Genomic DNA, 16,720 nt, shown 5'->3' on the forward strand with positions numbered 1-16,720 from the left:
AGTTTGTTATATGTTTTAGATTCCACATATAAGTGATATCAAGCAGTATTTGTCTTTCTCAGTCTGACTTATTACACTTAGCAAAATGCCCTCCAAGTCCATCCATGTTACAGCAAATGGCAAAATCTCATTCTTTTTTATGGCTGAGTTGTATTCCATTGTGTGTGTGTGTGTGTGTGTGTGTGTGTGTGTGTATCACATCTTCTTTATCCATTCATCTGTTAATGGACATTTAGGTTGCTTCCATACCTTGACAATTATAAATAATGCTGCTATGAATTTTGGGGTACATGTATCTTTTCAAATTAGTGTTTTTGTTTTTTTCAGATATATACCCAGGAGTGGAACTGCTGGGTCATATGGTAGTTTTAGTTTTTTGAGGAACCTCCATACTGTTTCCATAGTGGCTGTACCGATTTACATTCCCACCAACAGTGTACGAGGGTTCCCTTGTCTTGTGGACATCTGATTTCTAATGGTAATTAGGCTCCAGGCCATTTATTATGTAGCAGAATAAATTGTTTAAAGGTACTACTAATTGGCACCAGAGTCCCTTCAATTCATTCATTTATCCATCCTTGCAAAAATATGTGTTCAGGCCCTGTGATATGCCTACACTCGTGTGGACTTTATGGATTTAATAGTAAAGATAACGAAGTCCCTGCCCTCCTCAAGTTTACATTCTGATGGGAAGAGAAACAATAATAAACATGGAAACTATGTATAGTACAGTCGTCCCTTGGTATCTGCTAGGTATTTGTTCCAGGACCCTTGACAAATACCAATATCCAAGGGTCTCAGTTTCTTTGTACGAAATGGTGTGGTATAATCAGCTCTTTATATCCACTGGTTCTGCATTCGCAGATTCAATCAACTAGCTGTGGTTGATACGGTGAGCTGACTGTATTAGGTAGGAATCAGTGCTTTGCATAAAGTAAAGATGGGTAAAGGGGTAAAGAGAAGGGGGTAGTCATTTTTTGTATGATTATCTGAGAAGCTTCTCTTAGAAGGTGACATTTTCGCACGGATGATTGTTTAGAAATCCCCTTTGATCAGCAGCTTGTGGTTGTATTGGAACCTGAGGGTATAAATTAGTAAGAGACAAGGACTCAAGGAGTGTTAGAAATAAAGATGGATTTGGGGTCAAGGGATGGGGAGAAAAGAGAAGAGAGAAGCCCAGCCTCATGGCAGAGAGGCTGGTGACCCGGTAAGATGAGAGACGGGTATAATCCTTTTTTTGAGCTGGTGACCTGGTAAGATGAGAGACGGGTATAATTCTTTTTTTGAGCTGGTGACCCGGTAAGATGAGAGACAGGTATAATTCTTTTTGAAGTCGTTTGTATTACTGTGAAGAAATTTTCCTCCATTTCCTCAAAGCTTTATGGTAAGCTTTGCTACGTACAGAGGCCCTGTGTGTGTGTGTGTTTGTGTGTGTGCATTTGTGTGTGTGTGTGTGTGAAGTAGAGGGCTGAGCCCCAAGTTTGCATCCATCCCAGGACAAGTTGCAGAGTCAGGACAAAAATGCAGAGGTGGCAGAAGGATGTGACAGCTGGAGGTGACTATCTATGGTAAACTGCAGTCTTTCTGAAGCCCCAATTTTTCTCCTAGGCAGAGGGAGTTCCGTGAGTGTATCATCCTCCACGCTTTCTATCCCGTCACACACCCGGTCCCAGGAAAGAATAACTGGGCAGCTTAATGCAGCTCTTGCCCTGTCCTCTGAGGAGAGAGCTGCCCTCTGGGAGCAGGCATCCGTCTCTGCTCTTCTAAGCCCAAGTCTTACCTGGACAGGTTCTCCACATGGATTCCATGGATAATTCCACCCCCAGAATCAGGTTGAAAGATCCACTCATCCAAATGTTAGTTTTCATTATCATAAGTGCTACTGTAAGATATAGACTGAGTCTTATATAAGCAAGCAGACTCGGCACACAGAAAAGCCACAGATCCAAGACTTGGAAAATCCAGGCAGCTTCCTGGAGGAGGCATTTCAGTTATCTATTGCAGCATGACAGACTACCCCAAGCTCAGTGTCTTAAAGCAATCATTCTGTTTTGCTCACAGTATGATGCATTGGTAAGGGCTCAGCTAGGTGGTTCATCTTTGATGCACGTGGCATTAGTTAGGATGGCTGGGGCTGGAGCCCTCACTTCCAAGATGGCTGCTTTACCTTGGCACTTTGGCAGGGATGGCTGGGAGGCTGGGCACCTCTGCCTTTCCACATAGTCTTGGGACCTTTCCAGTACGCTACAAACAACCAACGAAGAGGCTTCCCATCCTTTTAAAGGCAAGACCCCAGTGATTTCTGCCACACTCCGTTGGGCAAAATAGTGATGGGACCAGTCCAGATTCAGGGGCAGTAGAAATAGACTCTACCTTTTGCTAGAAGATTCTCAAAGAATTTCCTATCATCTGTAATCTTCCAAAGGAAGTGATGCCTGAGCTCAAGGATCCAACATTTATTGAACACTTACTATGTGGCAAGCACTGGTCTGAGCACTTCATCTTTATATGTAATAGCTCCCTTAATCTTCATCACATCCCTCCAAGATAGGTATGATCATTAGCCCCATTTTAATTTGTGATAAACGAGGCTCAGAGAGGTTGAGTAACTTGCCAAATACCACACAGATTTAAAGTGACAGAACCAAGATTAAAACCCAGACTGCGTGACCCAGAGCTCACCTTGTCTAGCCCCACTCTTAGGAGGTGGCCAGGTGAAGGGGCTTGTGAAAAAACCTAAAATCAGGGATGTGTCTTCCTGGCCAAGAGAACAGGATGAGCAGGGTCCAGAGGAAGAGAAAATGAAGAGTCTGAAAGATGCTGGGGGTCGACGGGTCAGGAGAGACTGTATCCCAGAGGGGTTTGGGTCCCAGGTTTAGGAGTTGATCTTACCTTGAGAGCAAAAGGAAAACTTTTATAGATTTTAAGAAAGGGAATGTAACAGTCAGGTTTCTCTTGTAGGCCAATCACTACAGCAGCCGGGAGAGGAGGAACTGGAAGCAGAGGGCTGTAGAGAGATCAGAGAAGAATTTGCTGCGAAGTGAGAAGATGGATGCTGAGACTCGTTGTAGGAAGACGTCCACACGCAACAGGAAGAAGGGGTTTCATCTGGCACTTATCAGTGTTTAGTCCTTTTATCTGTCCCAGCCCCTAGCAAGGTTTTCTTACATGTGGAGTAAGTAGAACAAGAAACACATGGTTCTGGGTTTCTCACACTTAGGAAAACAAAAACAGCTCTACAAGAGAAACTTCTGAACTCGTGCTTTGAAGCTCTGGGCCAAGCCCTGAAAGATAGGAAAAAAAAAAAAAAAAAAAAAAGATTGTCAGCAAATATCACGCTTTTTACCCATGTTTATACGGCATCTCCCCTCACTCCACTTCTTTCTAAATCCCTTAATCTTCTCCCCTCTCACCAGGCAGGCCATGTGGGGAGGAGGTGGGTGCAGGTCCTAAAGAGGGTGTATCTGTAGCTCCTTAGTGAGATGTGGGTGGAGACCAGGCTCCTGGATTTCTGGAGGGAGGCCCAGGGAGGAGCGGTGGGGAGTGCAAGTCGGCAGAGATGGAGTTTGAGAAACTCAGAGACATTGGCAGGTATTGAAGCCTCAGCCCCACAGGAGGATCTTGTGGGTAATACAATCATCCAGGGCTTTGGTCCCAGACAGACCTGGGTTCACATCCCAGCTGCGTGTCCAATGACAGGGGATTGTTCTCATAAATCACAATGGGTCCACACACAGGATATCATGCAGCTAATTCACCCCAGACTCTCCCAGAAAACTGAAGGCACAAAATGTTTAGCTTAAAATATCAAGTAAACAGTAAATAAATAAAAGTAACAAGACCTCAATTTCTAAATATACATGTAATTTGTACATATACAGAAAAAAATGACTGAATGTCACTCAGTGGTAACAGGACTTATCTCTGGGAGTCAATCTTGGTGTATTTTTTGATTTGCTTCTTTAAAAATATTCCTGTATAAGTGTATGTTGTTTTTAAAAAATATAAATTATATATACATATATACACATGTACACACACACATATGGTATTAAAAACATTTCTCCATGTATCAGACATTTGGCGAGACTCTTTATAAGTGTTCTATTCTAATTCTCACAAAAGCCCTTTCTGGTCAATTATTAGTAATTCTTCTTTACAGATGAAGAAACTGCTAAACATATTCAGCAAGTGAGCAGAAATTAGATTTCACACCCGCGGCTTCTCCCCCTGGGCCTGGAATGCCCAGCCGTGGGCCCCAGTGCGCTTCCAGCCCCCCAGGAATCAGCTACATCTGTCGAGTGTGGACATTGGGGTGAGTTGCTTTGGAAACCAGTCTGGGCTGTTTTGCCTTGGAAGATCACACTGGTTCAGTTTGTTGACAAATGCCAGTTTCCCACTGACCTGGCAGCTTTCTCCAGAGCAGAATTTGCTGAATCTCATAGAAAATAGGGGAAAAGAAAAAAGTAGACAGATTATCTAAGCCAGATCTGGAAGAGAGAAGAGAGGCAGCATTGTGTCTGGGTGAAGCATGCAGGCCGGGCACAGTGGGGACGAGGCACCACACACGCAACTCCCCCTCACCCCCCCAACCCCCGGCAAGGCTGCCCACGCAGAGCCAAAGATGCCCTGGAATCTGCAAGGCAGACGGACCAGGCGCCATCCCGCTGGCCAGTGGGCCAAGGGGCTATCCTGATTCCCTCATCCAAGGACGGAGCTGAAGTTTCCCAGGCAAGTCAAGGACAGTTGGAGGTGAAGTTTCAGATGGTCCGTCCAACCCCTCATCTTACAGAATAGGAAACTGAGGTACGGAGAGGGGAAAGACCAGCCCAAGGACTCACAGTGTGGTAGTGCCCAAATGTACTGCAGAAGCCAACACCCCTTGCCCTAGACTCAGAGGGAAGCACGCTGACTCTGCACCAGGCCGGGGTGCAGCTGTGGGCAAGAGCACAAGCTCATTGCTGTCTGGACGCCACACGTCCATGTGATAAGCGCTGTATCCTAATTTAACAGAAAGGGAAACTGAGAGCTGAGGGATTAAGCAACTTGCTCCGAGATCACTCAAGCAGGGATACTTGAGGTCTTCCCTACTGTCTTTGCACACACAGATTCGTGAGTAGAAATAGCCCTGAGCTCAGGGCCAGGAGTCAGGTCTTTAGGCCCAGTTCTGCCCTACAACCAGCCAAGTGACCCTGTCATTCTCTGAGACCACCAGACCGCAGATCGCAGGGCTAGCCCTGCCATCCCAATGGTTTGCAAAAACTCTAACATTGCTCTTCGGTTCTCCCACATTCCTGTTTCTTCACCCATTTAATCACTATCTATCCATTCATCTGTCTGTCTATCCATCCATCCACCTATACATCCATTCATCTTTCTAACCATCAAACCACCCACCTATATATTCATTTTCCCAATTCAGTCATCTTTTTCTTTATTATTTTTGCTCTTTATGCTTCTTTTCCTTTTTTTCTTTCCTCTTTTCTCCCTCTCTTCCTCTTTCCGTTCCCCCCTTCCTTCCTGTAAACACTTAACCTGAACAAGGTCAGACATTATTAGCACAGGTGTACCCAGCTAAACAAAGTCGCACTTCTGACCCCAAGTAGTTCACAGTCTGTCGAGAGAGTTGAAAGTATATCCACATGATTATAATACACATAATATACGTGTATATTTTATGTGTAACATCTGTAACTGTCTTTTGAACCGAACAGGGAAAAACAAAATGCTGTAGGAACGAGAGATGGAGTGAGACCTCTGGCTGACACCTGCATGAAGGAGAAACGATGGATGTGGAACATCTGAAAGCATTCGGAGCAGCAGGGATGGGAGACAGAGTCGTGCTCTGGTCTGCAAGCCCGCTCTTGATTTCAGTGTCCAGCCTCTGTCTCCATTACTCCTCCAAGGGCCGTGCACTCTGTGGGGATCCTAGTCAGCTAGTTCCCCAGCCATACCCAGTGCCGAGCGCAAGGCTGCAACTTTGATGAGCTACTCACCTCTGTTCTCACCTTCACTCACGCTGCTTTCCCCCAGGGGTGGAGTTTAACCCGTGTCTCCTGAATGCCCAGATTCTAAAGTCAATCAAGCTGGCAGCTGTCACAGGTGTGTTTCCACCTCATCAGGTGTCCCTTCTCCAGCCTGGGACCCCAGCCTTCACACTTGTCTCCCCTCGTATCTGCTTTCTCCCCACCACTGCCAATCCATCCATCCATGCGTCATTCATTGACCTCTCATCATGTCACCTCCTTCTCAGAAGCCCGAGGAGCTGCCATCACCTGGAGACCAAAGTCAACTGTCTCCTGACATGCTCTCCTTTCCCCGTTGAGCCTTTCCCTCTACTACACCCCTGGTGTCCCCCGAGCCCCAGTCTCCCCGCCACTGTACCCTAATCGGCTTCCAGCTGGACCCCCGCCAACAGCTCTCTCCTCACCAGGCCTTTTCCTGGTGGCTGCCACCAAGAACATTCTAGAAGATCTGACCACAGCACTGTTCTGTCGACACCTTTTCAGTGGTTCCCACAGCCCTCAGAGGGACCCCACACTCCTTAGCAGGACCGCAAGGGTTTTCTAGTTCTGGCAGCTCCCCGGACAGGCTGGACTCTTCCCGGCCCGCAGACGTGCCGTGCCCTATGTCCTCCACCTGCAAACTCCCACCCACCTCTGGCCCCGTAGACCATGCCTCCCCCAGGCTGAGTGTATCCCCATAATTCCCTGAGTTTGCCTCAATGGCAACTCTACTGCTTAGTATTGAACTTGACTATTTCTTTATATGTTAATGTTTTGGAGGCCAGGGCTGTAACTGGCCACCCTAACCCCAGCCCCTTCCAGTGTCTGGCACACAGTAGGTGCTCAGAGAACAGAGAACAGCGAAGGGGAGCATCCCCATCAGGCCTGTAGAGAACTAGATGGGAACCATGTTAAGGAGGTAGACTTGGAGCCAAGCTCTATGGGTTCGAATCCCACCTCTGCCACTTATGAGCCATGAAATTTGAGGCATGTGGTTGAATTTATCTGCACATATAAAATGGAGACGAAAGGACTGCTGTGTTTTGCGGTGAAGATTATTGAATGAATATGTGTAAAGTGCTTTACAAGGCACTTGGTACAAACAAAGAGCTCAGTAAACACAGGATTGCATGGTGAATCTGTGCATTCTTTCCTCTGCCTGGAATTTGACTCCCTCTCCACACCCTACCTAGCAACCAAACTCTTATTCATCCTTACGTGCCCTTTAGATCCTGCCCATGGCCTTCCCAGGTTTGCTCACCTTGATGCATGCCTGGATGACCTCCATCTGCCATGTGGGGAAGTTGCATGTGGACCTGCTATGATCCCCATGGCTCTGCAGTGACCAGGACCTCAGCTTATCCCCTTGGTCACCTTGGGGTCACCTCTGTAAGTGAGGGCCTAGCTCCCGGTTGGGTCTGTAGACAGTGTGGAGTTAAATTAACTCACTTTACACAGATGTTAGAGATTTGAGAGTGGGGAGGACATCTGAGTTGGTGCAGAGTGAAGGGCAAGGGTCAGGAGGCGGTCATGTTGCTTCCCCACAGTGACATCTATGTCTCCATCTGTTCACACACACTGGACACAGAGCTGGGGGAGAGTATGAGACATCTGGCACTCAAGGACCATGATGCCCAGAGACCAACATCGCTGCTCAGAGGTACCGGGAAGAAATCATAGCCATCTCCAAAAGTCCCAGACGGGCTTGGCAGGAAAAGATGCCAAACCGGGGATGCTGTCTGACTTTTGGGACCTCCCATGCGCTCAGAGCTCCAGGGAATCATGTGGGACTCCGGCCAGCTGGCCTCTATGTTGAAGCAAGCTGAGCGCTGTGGCCAGGGGAGAGAGGTCATCCCAGCCCTGCTGCAGACCGGCCGTTCATCCAGAAGAAGCTCTGCGGCTCAGAGGACTGTGCACAAACCCACTAGCCACCTGGCTTCCCCAAACCCCGGCCCACGGTCCGCTAGGCTGTCAAGGCCCTGCCACTTACCACGTCCACTTGCCTGTCCCCGGAGAATTTGCCCTGATGATTGATTCAAGGGAATTTGGCAAGGACGTGTGCAGAGAACCAGGGCCAGACCGGTCGCTCAGACACGGTCAAAACAGACTCATGAGGATGTTAGGGCAAGCGAAGCATCACGCTGTGTGTGCTTTAGACCTGGGTCATCTGTGGGTGGGCAAAGGACCGAACGGCCCCGAAGGTTTGGGTTCAAGTCCGGCTCTGTTGATTACGAGCCATTTGCTATGCGCTGGGTTGGATCCCTCCCTAAAATTGATGTGTTGAAGTCCTAACCCCCAGGATCTCAGAACGTGACTATATTTGGAGACAGGGTCTTCAAAGGTGTGACTACGTTAAAATGAGATCACTAGGGTGGACGCTAATCCGTTGTGACTGGTGTCCTTATAAGAGGAGATTGGGAAACAGACACCCACAGAGGGGAGACCTTGTGAAGACACAGGGAGACATCTTCTACAAGCCAAGGACGAGGCCTCATAGACACCAGCCCTGCTGACATCCTGGTCTTGGACATCCAGCCTCCAGAAATGGGAGAAAATAAATCCATTTCTGTTATTTAAGCCATGAAGTCTGTGGCACTTTTTTTTTTTTTTTTTTTTTGCAGTGCACGGGCCTCTCACTGCTGTGGCCTCTCCCGTTGCAGAGCACAGGCCCCGGACGCGCAGGCTCAGCGGCCATGGCTCACGGGCCCAGCCGCTCCGGCATGATGGGATCATCCCGGACCGGGGCACAAGCCCGTGTCCCCTGCATCGGCAGGTGGACTCTCTACCACTGCGCCACCAGGGAAGCCCCCCTGTTTAAGTCTTTCATTCATCTTTGGGTTCACAGGTCTCGCCTGTTGCTCTGGGCAAAACTGTATGTTGTTTCTCCGTGGTTTGCATTGTCCACCGGGTTTACTTCCCCGTTTTCCCTACGTGGACACCAGGCCCCCTCCAGCGTCTCATCACCTCAAGCTAAACCCAGATTAACATCTTCCCACGTATCCCTTTATAGTCCCTGGAAAGAGTCTCGGGGCGTATACACAAGAGTGGGGCTGCCGGGCCATAGGACGCACGCCTGTTTTATTTTATTGATCTTATTAAACAGTGCCAAATTGCTCTGCAGAGTGGCTTCCCAGCTCACGCAGGGAAGGGGGCTTGGCCATGTAAGCTTCACCTTCAGCCGATCATCTCCAGGAAGGTGGGGGAGGGGGTAGGTGTGGCTTTAAGGAGGCAGTGACTCCCAGCCCTTGGCCCCAAAAAGCCTCCAACAGTTGACAGACAGGACCACCCATGGCAGACACCTGCATTCCCCATCCAGAGCTTGGGAGAACTGAGGATATAGCAGAATGTCATGTGTCTAGAATGTTTTTCTCCCTAGAACAAGGATGCAAACCAGTAGATGTGTGTGTGTGTGTGTGTGTGTGTGTGTGTGTGTGTGTGTGTGAGCCAACCCAACACCAAATCGTGGGGCAGCTGGATTACAATGCAAATGGAATTCACAGCCTTGCAAAGAAGGAGGAATTGGGAAAATGAGACCATTGATATCAGAATGAGGGCATGTGGGAAGATTCCAATGAAGATTCCAAGGACCACAGAGTCCCTAATTCTATAAGCTTCCTTTTCAAGTAGAAAACGGCCCTTCCTCCCCGTCTGAGAGGCTCATCTTCCCTTGTCTGCAGAACCTATGAAGAAGAGTCCTGAAGGGACTGCAGGTGGGGCAGTGTCAATCCTCCCCGAGGTCTACCTCCACCAGCTCACGTTGCTCCTAGATTTTCAGCCAGATGCGTCTTCCAGCAGCACTAAGGGATGCGATGTATCACCTGTAAAATTTTGCTAATTGGGCTTCCCTGGTGGCGCAGTGGTCGAGAGTCCGCCTGCCGATGTAGGGGACACGGGTTCGTGCCCTGGTCCGGGAAGATCCCACGTGCCGCGGAGCAGCTGGGCCAATCAGCCATGGCTGCTGAGCCTGCGCGTCCGGAGCCTGTGCTCCGCAACGGGAGAGGCCACAACAGTGAGAGGCCCGCGTACCGCAAAGGAAAAAAAAAAAAAAATTTTTGCTAATTTATATGAACAGGCACTTAGGTCATCCGTGTGTAAGTGATTCATAAGGATGTCGAATCAGGGTGCAAGGAACATGATACTGAATCAGGTCTTATTTGTTAACATGATCTAACTAACCAGAGAGTCTGGATTCAACATGCCAGCTTAAGCAGCTGTGAGTAGTTTTAACAGTTTGGTAAATTCACTGAAACTGGCTCAAAGGTGGTCAAAACAGAACAAGGTTGAAATGTCAGAATTTCCTTGGACTTAGGGAGACTGGATTACTAGAATGGGTGGGAGGGAGGGAGACGCAAGAGGGAAGAGATATGGGAACATATGTATATGTATAACTGATTCACTTTGTTATAAAGCAGAAACTAACACACCATTGTAAAGCAATTATACCCCAATAAAGATGTTAAAAAAATTTTTTTTAATTAAAAAAAAATGGAATGGGTTTTTTAATTCAATGTGCTCACCCACCCCCGAGTTAGTTTCCCCAGGAGGTTCAGTGGACATTCCTTCTTCAAGCCTTTGGGATACACACTGGGGAGGGGGCTCCAGCATCCTTGAAAGCCTCTGATGGCAACGTATCCTGCAGAGCGGTATTGACAGTGGGAGGTGTTCCCATCAAATGCGCGCCCTGCGTCCCGCAGGGATACCAGAGTCTCAGAGCAGTAACTGCTGGAGACCCAGTGAGCATGGGGGTCACGAGGGGCAGCAGCGTCAAAATCAAACTCTGGTGGACTGATTGGGGACTGTTCCCTGACCTCACCTCTCCCCATTCCTCCCTGTTCAATACTCATGTGTGTGAGCACTAATGCCGAAATTCCCATACAGAATAAATTCCATAAATTCCTTTGTGCAATGCAAGGAATCTGTATTCCCGTTATGCTTACGGCAATTCCTTTCCCCCTCTGAATCCAGAGTGATACAGAAGCTTGCTGGGGGCCGTAAACCCTGAGCAGATGCTTGAAGGATGAGTAAGAGTTTGCAGCAAAGAAGCTGCTGAAAGCCTCGGTGGGAAGAGCAGAGACCAGGGTGCAGCCTGGCCCTGTGGGACATTAGCCTGGCCTGGGCGGAGGAAAGTGAGGGGTGTATGGTGGGACATGAGGCTGGAGGTCATCAGGGACAGTGTTGGGTACACGGTTAAGGACATTGGTCCCTCATGTCTAGAAAACCCCACTTTCCGCTGGAGCCCTTGATAATCTCTCTTTCCTCTGCGCCAATGCTGCCTACGCAGTAGAGATGTCATTCAAATGCAGAGCCCGGGGCCTCAAGGCTGCAGAGTGGAGGCCTCCTCTTCATCACGTGGATGGGGAACTGAGTCCCGGAAGGGCCGCTGATCTGCTCCACACCCTCAGGAAATACTGAGCAGCTGGGCTGATTCTCAAAGCCCCGACACCCCCGAGGGCCTGCCAGACTGCACCCCTGTATCTGGTGAGGCCCCGAGTTCCACCACAGCCACTGCGCTGCACCTACGGGGCCAGCCTCGGCTGCATGCCCAGCCATTGGAGTGGCTACCAGACCTTCTCAGGACTCTCCCGGGGCTGACACTGTCCCTGGTGAGCCCAGGTCACAGGACCTGAATGGTGGCAGTGGAAGTGGTAAGAAGTGGTCAGGTTGTACATTTATTTGAAGGTAGAAAGAGCAGAATTTACCAACAGAGAAGCAAGAAAGGGCAGGAGTAGAAGAATACTATTTATTGAGCCCCTGTGATGCCCCAGGCCTTGTACTGAGAGTTTTCAAATATAGGGGGTTGAATGGTAACTGTCCCAAAGATGTTGGGTTGGCCAAAAAGTTCGTTTGGGTTTTTCCATAAGATGTTATGTGAATGCGACCGTATTCAGGAAAGGGGGCTTTACAGATGCCGTTAAGTTAAACATCTCAAGGTGAGATCATCCTGGATTATTTGGGTGGCCCCAGATCTAATGACAAGTGTCCCTTATAAGAGACACACAGTGGACAGACACACAAATAGGAGAGGAGAGGCCATGTGAAGACAAGCAGGAACCAGAGCAATGTGGCCACAAGCCAAGGAGCGATGGGGCCCCCCAGGACCTGGAAGAGCTGAGGAACAGTCTCCCCCAGAATTGGAAGAAAGTCCAGCCTGGCCGTCACCTCGATTTCTGATTTCTGGACTCCAGAACTGTGAGAGAATACATTTCTGTTGTTTTAAGTACCAAGTTTATGGTCATCTGTTACAACAGCACCGGAAAACTAACACAGTTTTTCATTTCATCCTCATACCCTCAATGGAACGTATCTTATTACCCCATTTTACAGATAAAAAATCAGAGGCTCAGAGAATGTCCACAGCTTCTCCAAGATGAAACACTGACAGGAGCCGGGATCAGACCCAGGCCAGTTTGTATCACAGCACAGGCTTGATGACTCTGACCAGTTTTTCAAGTCAGGCTCCAAGGAAGCCCTTCTTCAGACTAACCAGGAAGTGTTTGTTTAAAAGCAAATTTGCAGCCTTTTCCAGACACACTGACTCACAACCTCTGAGTTGCAGTCCTGGGAATGTGTACATTTTAAAAGCTTCCAGGTGAATCCCATGCACAGTTCCTTTCAAGAATGCCCAGTCAACACTGGGCTGCATCTGAGGCTGGTCAGACACCCAGGGGCTCAAGAATGAAGACACAGTGGCTCCCCCAGCCTGGTGCAGATGCTGGGGTGTCTCCTGGCACAGGCTGGTGTGGAACCTTCTTGAATGTTCTTTCCATGAACGCTTTGGAAAGCCTCAGAGCCAAGGACAAGGGTAACATGACGCTCCTTTCCACAGCGGGGCTGCTCTCTGCTTCCCAGCCTGGAACCCAGCTTCCTTCCCGCCGGCTGCCGACCCAAACCCAGTGCAACCTGCACAGTCCAGCATGCACGTAGCTTTTTCACCAAACCTGCCCAGGACCCCAGACCATGCTCTTCCTCGTCTGAGCACTCAAGAGCCCTGGAGCCCCGAGAGCCCCTCCTCCCTCAGAGAGTCATAAACCTGGGCAAGGGCACCAGCATCCTGGGGTCCAAACCCCAGCTCCACCCCTCATGTGACTTTGGGTCATTACTTACTTCTGTGAACACAAATTTCCGCCTGAGTAAAATGGGGATGACGTTAGCGACTGCCTGTCCAGTGGCTCTGAGGTGACGAATTAAAACAACAGTGAGATGCTACTCTACACCTACTAGAATGGCCCAAATCCAGGACACTGACAACAGCAAATGCCGGTGAGGATGTGTATCAACAGGAACTCTCAGGCACTGGTGGTGGGGATGCAAAATGGTAGATACACTTCGGAAGACACTTTGACAGTTTCTTACGACACTACACATAGTCTTACATACAATCCAGCAGTTGTGCTCCTTGGTATATACCCAGATGAGTTGAAAAGTTATAGCCACCCAGAAACCTGCCCACGGATGTGTATTCCAGCTTTATTCATAATTGCCTGCGCTCAGAAGCAACTGAGATGTCCTTCGGAAGGTGAATGGATAAATAAATAGACAAGTGCATCCAGACAATGGAATATTATTCAGCACTGAAAAGACATCAACTATCAAGTCATTAAAGACAAGGAAGAAACTCAAGTGCATATTGCTAAGTGAAAGAAGCCAATCTGAAAAGGCTACATGCTATAAGATTGCAACTGTATGACATTGTGGAAAAGGAAAAACTACAAAGAGAGTAAAAGACCAGGGTTCTCCAGGGGCTAGGGAGGCAAGGGGATGAATGACAGAGCTCAGAGGATTTTTCGGGCAGTGAAACTACTCTGTGTGATACTGGGATGGTGGATATATGTCATTGTATATTTGTCTAAAACCATTGAATGTACAACACCAAGAGCGAACCTAACTGTGGACTCTGGGTGATAATGATGCATGAATGTCAGTTCATCCTTGGTAAGAAAGGTACCATTCTAGTGAGTGATCTTTATAATGGGGGAGGCTATACGTTTGTGTGGTCCGTGGGTATATAGGAAATTTCTGTGCCTTCCTCTCGATTTTGTTTTAACCCTAAAACTGCTCTAAAAACTAAAGTCTTTAAAAAAAAAATGGGAGAGCTTGGGGGAGAACCTAACACATAGAAGCAACCTGTGTCAGCTCCTATCCCAGGGCTCGGAAGCACTTTCTTTGATTTAATGCTCACAGAAATCCCATGCAATAGATGGCATTATCCATCTCTAAGAGGGTGAGGGAGCTTTGTTTTTGTACCTAAAGTCTATTGAGTGACTCTGCATGCCTAGCAAAGGGCCAGCTCCCAGGGGGCGTAGAGATGACAAGGGTATCCTGTGACCCTGTGTCCCTTCTACCACCCACAGCAGCGCCTTGCTTTTGCCCAGGAATCCTTGTAGCTGGAGCCCAGGTCCGGGGCTGGAGGGGGTCTCTGGGTGGGAGAGTTCAGGATGCATTTACATGTGGTTCTGAAGGGGTCTTCAGTGAGGTGACCCCGCCTCCCCTTTAGGGGAGAATTCCCAGGGTGTTGTCAGGGGCCAGCAGGGAGTGAGTCAGGCCAGCCGGCACTGCTGCCTCTGTCTCACCGGTTTCATTTCGCTTTCCTCACCTGCGCACACCCCCAGTCAATTTCATCAAAGAGACCAGCAGAAACACTCGCCCTGAGGACTGGGAGATTTTACTGGAGGAGGCGGCGTGAAGAACAGGGGACGCTGTGTCCCAACCTCAGCCCTGCTGAGGACAGGAGACTCATAGCTGGAGGGGAGGGATCAAGGTGACCCGGGCGGAGGACACTGGAAGAGTGTCTGTGATGAAGAGCAAAGAGGAATATTAATAACAACCATATATTCGGCATCTACCACATGCTGAGCACTAACTTCATCTCCATCACAACCCTGGGAGGTAGCCGTTATCATCACCCCCATTTTACTGATAGGAAAACTGAGGCTCAGAGAGGTGAAGTGGCTTCCCCAGGATCTCCCAGCTTGTACATAACAAAGCGAGAGTTTGACGCCGGCCCCCCTAACCCCAAAGCCCTTGCTCTTCTCTTCCACCTTCCCTGGGGGCCCCTACCTGTAGCCAAGGCTGGCGCTAGAGGTGAGCTTCTGTCCAAGTCAGTCGCAGCTCAAGAAATGAGTAGCAGCTGTGGAGCCGGCCAGGGGCTGCCCAGTGACCCTCCCAGAGCCGCCCTAGCTGTTTAGTCTGGGGCAGGAGGGACAGTTACCTTGACCTTGACCTCTGAGCAGACCTGGAGCCCAGGGTCACCCTTCATCAGTGCCTCCATTCTCGCTTAGGCCCCAGCAGGAGAGGTAGAGCCCCACCTGTGCCACCGCGCCAGCATCACAGGGAGGCGGAAGGCAGAGCAGACCAGTCCCAAATCCTCTGCTTTCTAAAGCAGCCGTGTTGGTTCAGCGGAAGTGGCCTCTGCTGGCCCGGCCGGGGTGTGGGGTGTGCATCTGAGTAGCCCCGGGAGCTGGCATCGTGCCGCCATACTGTATGGGCTCCGTGCACATTCGTGGGACAAATAAATTACAAACAAATAGGATGTGAGCAGATCCGGGGCCTCTGGATGCCTGGTCCCGAGCGTCTCTGGAATTCTCTGTGCATCTGGCTCTGGTCAAGGAGGCCTTATTGTTTGGCGTCGCAATGCTTTCAACAGGCCTCTGTTCTTAAACCCCCTCCACCAGCCGCTCTTTGGAATTTATTTACAGCTGCTCTGGGAGGTCTGTTAGAGAAACCGCTGAGAGGTTGGGCTCAGACTGAAGGAGAGCTTACGAACAGCTGGACGCAGGGACCCTCGGCCGGGAGAGGCGGAAGTGGAGCCGTGGCCTCCTCGGGCAATGAGGCCAGAGCCCTGACACTGTCCCCACCCCAGCCTCTGTCCTCCCCGCCACATACGTCCCGAGTGCCTGCTCTGTGTCAGGTCAGGTTGCAGGGCCCAGACCTGGACGCCCTCGTCCAGACCCTGCCCTTGAAACACTCCCGGCCCAGAGTCCAAAGAAGAATATTCATCACGGACCAGGGGCTTTATTGAGCATCTACTATGAGCTAAGCGTGTCTAATACATCCTCCCACAGCACTTACCCTGTGCGAGGAGCAATTCAGAGTGATCAATACCTCTCTCATCCCTGTTTTCGGGATGAGGAAGCCAGCACACAGAGAGATTATGTGACTTCCCCAAGGTCACACAGCAGGAGAGTGGCAGGGGGCAGGAGACTGACCCAGGCTTGTGCAGGCAGCCCTGAACCATGGACTTGATGCCACATGGGAACGGCATCAACAACGGGAACAGCTAAGGGTGAGGCCTAAATCCCAGAGAAACTCCCCAGCAGGCCTGGCAGGTGGGGAGTCGGAGGTCACAGGAGGGCCCCTCACTAGGGGGATGGGATGAAACAGGACCCGAACGTCGCACACTGGGGAAACCAGGGCGACGGTCAGAAGCCACACACTGGAAAGAGGTAGCCAGAGAGGTCGGAAAACTGGAACAGACCGGGGGAAAGGAGAAATGACGGGGCTGGAGCATCCCGCCCTTTACCTAGAGTACAAACTCACACGTGTCCTCTCTCTGCCATGCATCTGCTCTCTGCTGCGTGACTGCTGTGTCACCTCCTGCACGGTCCTTTAGCTCCTCGTGCCTCGATTTCCCCAAATGTAAAGAGGGGATGAAATGAGCACTGACCTGAGAGATTCTCAGAGCAGAGCTTAGCACATCATTAGTGCTTTACACGCAA

Source organism: Phocoena sinus, chromosome 17 (assembly GCF_008692025.1).
Source record: "Phocoena sinus isolate mPhoSin1 chromosome 17, mPhoSin1.pri, whole genome shotgun sequence".
NCBI classification, from domain to species: Eukaryota; Metazoa; Chordata; class Mammalia; order Artiodactyla; family Phocoenidae; genus Phocoena; species Phocoena sinus.